This window comes from Oncorhynchus masou, chromosome 3 (genome assembly GCF_036934945.1).
Source record: "Oncorhynchus masou masou isolate Uvic2021 chromosome 3, UVic_Omas_1.1, whole genome shotgun sequence".
Classification (NCBI taxonomy): Eukaryota; Metazoa; Chordata; class Actinopteri; order Salmoniformes; family Salmonidae; genus Oncorhynchus; species Oncorhynchus masou.
The window spans coordinates 49979924-49988907 of NC_088214.1; positions in this window are offsets into that span (position 1 = coordinate 49979924).

Sequence of the window (8984 nt, forward strand, 5' to 3'; positions counted from 1 at the left end):
TATGCCCCGTCTAAATTTTTTGGGCTTGTTTTGTGGTGAAGTAGGGGGTCTGAGTAGCCATCAGAGTGCCCAGAGTCATCGCTGTCTCGTAGATATTCCGTGTGTAGTGCGTCCCTGTGTAAAACTGAAAGTAAGGGTAAGAAAAAAGTACAAATGAAAATAAGTAGCCAAAAGGAGGTACCCCGAAGTCCGTGTGGAACCTGCCTTCCTTACAGCTGCACAACGGGTCTAGGGTAACCCAGCCACGACGCGTTTCTGCCTTACTCAGCTTCATCAGGTGGCAGGGAGGAGAAAAAAGGTGCAAAAAACCCACTCGGTCATAATCGGTAAAAAATCCATTATTATGGACCGGAAAAATTAGGATGTGTGTGTGGGTGTATGTGTGGTTGAGGCTCGACGGTCTGGAAGGTCCGTCGCAGGAGTATCTATATGTGGGAGGAAGTTGTAATTAGGGTACAGCTTGAAGTAATCCGAATTCACGGTGTAGTATGAAGCTGTAGGTTTTTTTCCTCCGGGAGGAGAATGGTCGGGGATAAGAGGTGTGGGGGGGGTGCAGAGTACCAGCTGGTGTCTTTGATCCTGGTGAGGTGTCTTTTTTAGGGAGTAGCGTATAGCTAGAGCCCAGGGGTATGAAGCCCCAAACAGAGAAGTCTTGATCCCGGTGGAGTGTCTTTTAGGGAATAGCATATAGCTAGAGCCCAAGGGGTGTGTGGTGTGAAGCCCCTGCTTGATGTCTAGATCCTGGTGAGATGTCTTTGAGGGAGTAGCATGTAGCTAGAGCCCAAGGGGTGTGTGAAGCCCCAGCTTGATGTCTTGATCCCGGTGAGGTGTTTTTAGGGGTAGCATATAGCTAGAGCCCAGGGGGTATGAAGTCCCAACTTGATGTCTTGATCCCGGTGGAGTGTCTTTTAGGAAATAGCATATAGCTGGAGCCAAAGGGGTGTGTGTGTGTGAAGCCCCAACTTGATGTCTTGATCCCGGTGAGGTGTCTTTTAGCTGCATAAGCTAGAGCCCAGGGGTATGAAGCCCCAACTTGATGTCTTGATCCCGGTGGAGTGTCTTTTAGGAAATAGAAATAAGCTGGAGCCCAAGGGGTGTGTGTGTGTGAAGCCCCTGCTGGATGTCTTGATCCCGGTGAGGTGTCTTTTAGGGGTAAGCATATAGCTAGAGCCCAGTCGATCCGTTGAGGAAGAGGTTGTCCTTGTAGAGTTCCAGCTTGAGTCTTTGTCCAGTTGAAGAAGAGTTCCAGCTTGAGTCTTTGTCCAGTTGAAGGCTCTTCGGGGTCTCTCGACCCTAATGGTGCTGAGACTGAGGGATGCTCCTCTTTTTATGGGAAATAATTGGGGTGTGGTTTGCCAAAGATCGAATCCTATTGGTGTACAAGGTGTGCATGCGGTGTACACGTGAGAGGCATGCTCGTGTCTGGTCCAATGAGATTTTTCCGTTTTTTTTAAAGTTAGGCGTCTGTTCGTCTGTTAGGTGCAGGGGAGCCTCCATCATTGAATCCTATGGGGAATGACATGGGGAAGATAGAACTTGGCTTTTGGGGTGCTGTTTGGGTTGTGGGTGTCCCAGAGGTATCAGGTCGATTTTGGGTAAGACTGGAAGTCTAAGGGGTCAAGAGGAGCCATACGTGGAGTTTTTGTGATGTGTAGAAGTAGGGTAGATCCTCCTGTAAAAAAGTTGTGTTTGGCCTTTGTGTCAACATTGACTTGTGTGTTAGCGTCGGGAGCGGTCTGCTCTGGTTGAGGGTTTGGGCCTAGAAGGAGCCCAAGATGAGGTTCTGTGGTTTCAGGAGGGGTTGAGGGTAGGGACATCTGTGGGAACATGATGAGACTATAGTTGAGGTTCTAGGTGACCCATAGGTCTAGCTATAAGCTTACAAATGTGGTGGAGATATTTTCCCGCTTTTGGAGTTACGTCATTGAATGCAGAAAGGAGCGATATGTAGGGGAAGTGGAGGCCGTGAAATCTGGTCATTTCATGGTGTGTAGAGGACTAAAACCTTGTTTCTTTGTTGGGGGTAGTTTCACTTGGGCCTGCTTCGGAGTGGTGCTAAACTTGTCGTCTTTAGTTGGTGCTTTTTAGCGGAGTGTAGCTTGCATCGCATTTTCGTCCATTTGGGATCCTGTGTATACGGTAGATTTGGCCGTATTGTCTAGTTTTCTCCACTTGGGGAATGGGAGATACGGGTTGAGTTGAGTTGAGTTTATTTTTATTTTTACAGGGACAGTGCACATTAATCAACATTTCAGTAAAAGTGCCGGTTTTAGCCAGCCGGCTAATTTTCAACCGCAGTCCCTGGGCAGGTTATTAAAAACAATTACAAAATAGACAATAGCAACATAGAACAAGCAAGACGTAGCATACAGACAGAGCAACATAGAGCAAAAAGCAGCAAGACAAAATTCCTAAAAGCAACAAAGTGTTTCCACACCTCACAAGCTACAGACAACAGACAACATGGAAAGCGGCAACACACAGTTAGGGACCATGTTCACAAATCTGATTGACCTTTAGCCATGTCTTCAAGCATTTTGTGAAAGTGTGATATGTGGTGCAGTTATGTGTGTCTGATGGCAGTGTATTCCAGACATGGGAAGCTCTCACAGAGAATGCAGATTTACTAAAGGTGCTTTTCCTTAGGGGAACTATACAGTCACCTCGTGGATCTGCTGCCATATGTCTGGGTTTTCTGTTTAACAAAAATATTGAGTGGAGGGGGAGCCAGGCCATTAAGGATCTTGAATACAAGACATGCGTCGGTGTATTGCACAAGATTTTCCCAACTCAACAACCTTTTTGGCTGTTTCCAGTGATGTGTGTCCTCCGAAGATGATGTGACTACTCCAGTGGGGGGAATACTAACCTGGGGGAGGGTCTGGTGTAGGATGTTGGTACTTACCTGGGTTTTAGTGTATAGTGCAGGGGTGTGAGTGGGGTGAGCCTGTATTATAATTTGTTTCCTTTTGCTCCTAAGTTGGAAATACGGTCGTCAGGATAGGTAAAAGTCTCTTACACCTGTGTCAGTGTGGTAAAGTCTAGTTCCTTGGTGAAAAAAAATCTTTGTCTTTGGTTGAAAAAGGTGGTGTCTTGAACAAAATCTTTGTCTTTAGTTGGAAAAGGTGATATCTTTGAAAAAAGTCATCTTTAGTTGAAAAAGTGGAGGGGGTAGTGTTCATCAAAAGATCCAGTTGGAGTATGTTGTAGTTGAATCCAGGTTCTGAAGTAAAAAAATGTTTGCCTTTCAGTTGGAAAAAGTAGAGTAGGTGATCCAGGGGTCAGGTGCATCCAGGGGTCAAGAGTAGAGTAGGGTCATTTTTAGGTAGTATTTAATCTAATAGTTATTTTTGACCTGTACACCATCAAACCAATCCTTTAAGAAGTATGTTGGGTGGAGGGTTAACACCCCTATGAAGAGCCTGATTTAAGATGATCCCAGTCAATTTTTGGGATGAAAATAGCCTTGGCTTGCTGCGTCCAGATCCCTCGGCAGGCAATGCAGCGGTGACTCGCTAGTGTTTGGTTTCTAGTTTTGAGTCGGTTGATCCACTTCCATCTCTGACACGTGGAAACCGGAGGGGGGAAGGGAGGGGGTGCACTCCACTCATGTGCGCGTTGGCCGGAGGGGTCCGGGCGCGGCCGGCCAAAGTTGTGGGCCCCATGGTTGCCCACTTGTAGATTAACCTATTGGTTGGGTTAAAACGTCGTCTGTCCGTAGGGTAGGGGTTAGGGTTAGGTATAGTTGGTAGAATGGTTAAGGTTAGGGTTGAGGTTAGAGGAAGGTGTAGTATTTTAATATTTAGGTTAATGTTAGGGTAAGGGTTTAGGGTTAGGGTGAGGGTTAAGGTTAGGTATGGTTTTTAGGATGGTTAGGTTTAGGGTTAGGGGTTAGGGTTAGAGTTAGGGGGGTTAGGGTTAGGGTTAGAGAGTTAGGGTTAGGGTTAGAGGGTTAGGGTTAGAGGGTTAGGGTTAGAGGGTTAGGGTTAGAGGGTTAGGGTTGGGGGGGTTAGGGTTTGGGGTTACGGTTAGGGTTAGAGGGTTAGGGTTAGGTGGGTTAGGGGTTAGGGTTAGGGTTGGGGGAGGGAGTTAGGGTTGGGGGGGGTTAGGGTTAGGGTTCTAGTTTTGAGTCGGTTGATCCACTTCCATCTCTGACACGTGGAAACCGGAGGGGGAAGGGAGGGGTGCACTCCACTCATGTGCAGCGGGCCGGAGGGTCCGGGCGCGGCCGGCCAAAGTTGTAGGCCCCATGGTTGCCCACTTGTAGATTAACCCGTTGGTTGGGTTAAAACGTCGTCTGTCCGTAGGGTAGGGGTTAGGGTTAGGTATAGTTGGTAGAATGGTTAAGGTTAGGGTTAGGGTTAGGGTTGAGGTTAGGGTAAGGTATAGTATTTTAGTATTTAGGTTAAGGTTAGGGTTAGGGTTAGGGTTAGGGGTTAGGGTTAGGGGTTAGGGTTAGGGGTTAGGGGTTAGGGTTAGGGGTTAGGGGTTAGGGTTAGGGTTAGGGTTAGGGTTAGGTTTAGGGTTAGGGTTAGGGTTAGGGTTAGAGGGTTAGGGTTAGGGGTTAGGGTTAGGGTTAGAGGGTTAGGGTTAGGGTTAGGGTTAGAGGGTTAGGGTTAGGGGGTTAGGGTTAGGGGTTAGGGTTAGGGTTAGGGTTAGGGTTAGGGTTAGGGTTAGAGGGTTAGGGGATTAGGGTTAGGGTTAGGGTTAGGGGTTAGGGGTTAGGGTTAGGGGTTAGGGTTAGGGGTTAGGGGTTAGGGGTTAGGGTTAGGGTTAGGGTTAGGGTTAGGGTTAGGGTTAGGGTTAGGGTTAGGGTTAGGGTTAGGTTGTCTAGTTTTGAGTCGGTTGATCCACTTCCATCTCTGACACGTGGAAGCCGAAGGGGGGGAAGGGAGGGGTGTGCACTCCACACATATGCGCGCGGTCCGGGTGGGTCCGGGCGCGGCCGGCCAAGGTTGTAGGCCCCATGGTTGCCCACTTGTAGATTAACCCGTTGGTTGGGTTAAAAGGCTGTCTGTCAGTAGGTTTTAGGGTTAGGTATAGTTTTTAGAGTGGTTAAGGTTAGGTTTAAGGTTAGGGTAAGGAATAGTTTTTTTAAGGTTAGGTTTAGGTAAGGTTTTTAGAGTGGTTAAGGTTAGGGTTAGGTTTAGGTTTAGGTATAGTTTTTCAGAATGGTTAAGGTTTAGGTTAAGGTAGGTCTGTCAACTCAACTTAGGATCAGGCAAAACCCTTGAGTTGCGTACCTTATGCAGGTCCGGTCCTCGGTTGGTTGCCATGTGTCCATGTCGAGTGGTATGGTCATGATGTCTAGGTCCGCTATGTCAACGGAAGTGGAAAGCATAGTGCAACCTAGGAGTTTACTCTCTGTCGGATCCTTCTTTTTTAGCTCCACGTTGTCTATGTATTTACTTCAGTGTTCGTCAGTCTTTGGTCCTGGATGTTTTCAATCATGTTGTGTAATTCAGGGGTTATTCCCTTCCAGGATCCTAACTCTGAATCAGCCCATGTCTAGTCGAATCCAGCTGGTCTGTATGGGTATACTCGGCGTAGGATCAGGCAAAACCGTCGAGTTGCGTACCTTATGCAGGTCCGGGCCTCAGTTGGTTGCCATGTGTCCCTGTCAAGTGGTCAGTCTTTAAACTACCAGTGGTTTGAGCAGACAAAAACCCAGAAGGCGAGCCCTCTATACGGTTGTCATGCATCCGCCCTTGGAGTTTCGTCCTGTGTTTCGGTAGGTGTATGGAGGGTTTAGAAACCGGCAAACCTTCTCTGGCTTACGTATAAAACGTCCGGCAGTAGTAGAAGTTAATTGGGTGTTTCCATCCCCACCATCTCAGTCGTAGGTAATTCAGTGGTTTTGGGTAATAGTGACCAGTGGAGTTACTCCCTTCCAGGATCGTAATGTTTCCAGAGGTATATCATCCCTAGACAGTGAATTTTTTCTAGTCCAGGTAAAAAAAAGGTGGATCGGTTGTCCAGGCTAAGTACGGCAGGGTAAGGGATCCCCCATGGGAAATTATTCCGAGGGATCCAATTCTCCGCCAGACATTATCTGGGCACCCCAGGGATTACACGGCCGACGCGAGTCCTCCAGCCGCAGCGCCATACCCGAAAGCCCCACTTTTCGAGGACTTAACTGCCCCAACCCGCTAGGATCACCCACGCGCTACTGAACATACTGCCAATCCAATTCTAAACTGGGGTAGATAGTCGTCCAGCGCGTTACGTGAGTCTCCCGAGTGTAATGGGGTTGGGAGGGTTGAGCCGATTGGTCTGCCAACAGAACCCCGAGAGGTCCCGAAGGAGTCCGGTCTATCCATATCCTCCTGTCTTCTTGCTTGGTGTATGGAAGGGCGTAATTGCTTAGGATCGTATCGCTGCGGGGGAGTCGCCAAGGTCGGGGTCCCCAGAGTAGTTGGAGAAAAAAGGTTCTCGTCCGTTGGGGGTGCTGGTGGGTGTCTCCAAAAAATATTTTTAGAGGGATGGTAGGTTGGTGAGGGTTTTTTGTTTGAATTTGGTCTATTTGTGTACTATTTTATTGTTTCTATCCGTAAAGGGTCCATGGTCATGGTAACTCTTACTTCCAGAAACAAAAAAGAAAAATTATATAAATGTAAATATTTAATATAATTTTTTTTTTTTTTTTTTTTTTTTTTTTTTTTTTTATTATTATTATTATTATTATTATTTTTTTTTTTTTTTTTTTATAATGTGTAAGTAAAAGTAACTAAAGCTAAATATTTTTTTGAGAGTCCGTGGTCATGGTAACTCTATGGTTCTATTTGAAAAACTATTTTTTGTGGTCTTGATGACCCCCTAACTTTTGTATGGGATATGGGGTGTGTAAGGTGCAGGTGCAGTGTCTGTCCGGACGTTCCTCCGCTGTACTGAGAGTCTCAGTGGTGGTCCAGCCGTAGTGGTGGGGGCCTGATGTTCCATTCAGTATCTTTATTCCTGTGTTTTCGGTCCTGCTCTTGACGCGTTGATCCAATGATGCTGGGTTGGTGAGGGTATTGCTTTTTAGCTAGGTGTGTTGTTGGGCCGAATGTCGTGGATGAGTCCAGTCCTTGGGGTATCTGTAGGTGGACTTTGTAGCGGAGCTGGGTTCTATTAGTGGATGGTTTGGGAGGGTATGGGACAGGAAGGAAAGTACAGAGGTCACCTCAACACTCTGTCTCTGCTTCGTGCCGTCCAGAAGGAGTCCGTTCCTATGTCAGCCTTGTGATGGTGTGACAGGGTCTCTGGGTCCCCTGGTATGGTGGGGGTAGGTTGTTTTCTTTGAAGGGTTTATTTGTCTTTGGTTCTTAGTTGATCTTGGGTTGGTGAGATCAGGTTGTCCTGTGTGGTTGGAGTAGGTGGGAGCCTGTAGTGCCATTAGTTGAAGCCTGAACAGGGGTCTCTGTGTGAGGTGAAGTCGGCGTACCAATGATGAGACTGGGCTGCCGGTCAACGCTTTTTATCTGCTGGCCCTTCTGTGCGTTTCTTCTTTCAGTTGTTATGGGAGGTTTGGTGTCTAGAGGGTCCAGGAGTACCACGGTGTGGGATTAGCTGTGGGTCTAGTTTTCAACTGGGGGATTCAGCCTGTGGTTCTATCCAGCAATCCCATGTTTAGATGGTGTTAACTGGGAAGAGAGTATGGAGGTAGGTAGTAACAGAGTTATAACCTGTTCCTACTGATTAACATTCCATACCACCCAGGTCTGGGTATGGGATGGAGATGAAAGTGCAGAGGTCACTTCAACACTCTGCCTCTGCTCCGTTTCCTTAATCCCCCTGGTCAGGGTGTGATGTGGAGGGTTTGCGTCGTCCGAAAGGAGTCCGTTCCTATGTCAGTCTTATAAGGATAGGACAGGGTCTCTGGGTCCCCTGGTATGGTGGGGTAAGCTGTTTTCTTTGAGGGGTTTCTTCGTCTTTGGTTCTTAGTTGATCTAGGGTTGGTGAGATCGGGTTGTCCTTTGTGGTTGGAGTAGGTGGGAGCCTGTAGTGCCGTTAGTTGAAGCCTGAACAGGGGTCTCTGTGTGAGGTGAAGTCGGCGTTCCAATGATGAGACTGGGCTGCCGGTCAACGCTTTTTATCTGTTGGTCCTTCTGTGCGTTTCTTCTTCCAGTTGTTATGGGAGGTTTGGTGTCTAGAGGGTCCAGGAGTACCACGGTGTGGGATTAGCTGTGGGTCTAGTTTTCAACTGGGGGATTCAGCCTGTGGTTCTATCCAGCAATCCCATGTTTGGATGGTGTTAACTGGGAAGAGAGTATGGAGGTAGGTAGTAACAGAGTTATAACCTGTTCCTACTGATTAACATTCCATACCACCCAGGTCTGGGTATGGGATGGAGATGAAAGTGCAGAGGTCACTTCAACACTCTGCCTCTGCTCCGTTTCCTTAATCCCCCTGGTCAGGGTGTGATGTGGAGGGTTTGCGTCGTCCGAAAGGAGTCCGTTACTATGTCAGTCTTATAAGGATAGGACAGGGTCTCTGGGTCCCCTGGTATGGTGGGGTAAGCTGTTTTCTTTGAGGGGTTTCTTCGTCTTTGGTTCTTAGTTGATCTTGGGTTGGTGAGATCGGGTTGTCCTTTGTGGTTGGAGTAGGTGGGAGCCTGTAGTGCCGTTAGTTGAAGCCTGAACAGGGGTCTCTGTGTGAGGTGAAGTCGGCGTTCCAATGATGAGACTGGGCTGCCGGTCAACGCTTTTTATCTGTTGGTCCTTCTGTGCGTTTCTTCTTCCAGTTGTTATGGGAGGTTTGGTGTCTAGAGGGTCCAGGAGTCACACGGTGTGGGATAGGCTGTGGGTCTAGTGGTCAACTGGGGGATTCAGCCTGTGGTTCTATCCAGCAATCCATGTTTAGATGGGGTTGACTGGGAAGGGAGTATGGAGCTAAGTAGAAACAGAGTTTTAACCTGTTCCTGCTGATTAACATTCCATACCACCCAGGTCTGGGTATGGGATGGAGATGAAAATGCAGAGGCCACCTTAACACTCTGCCTCTGC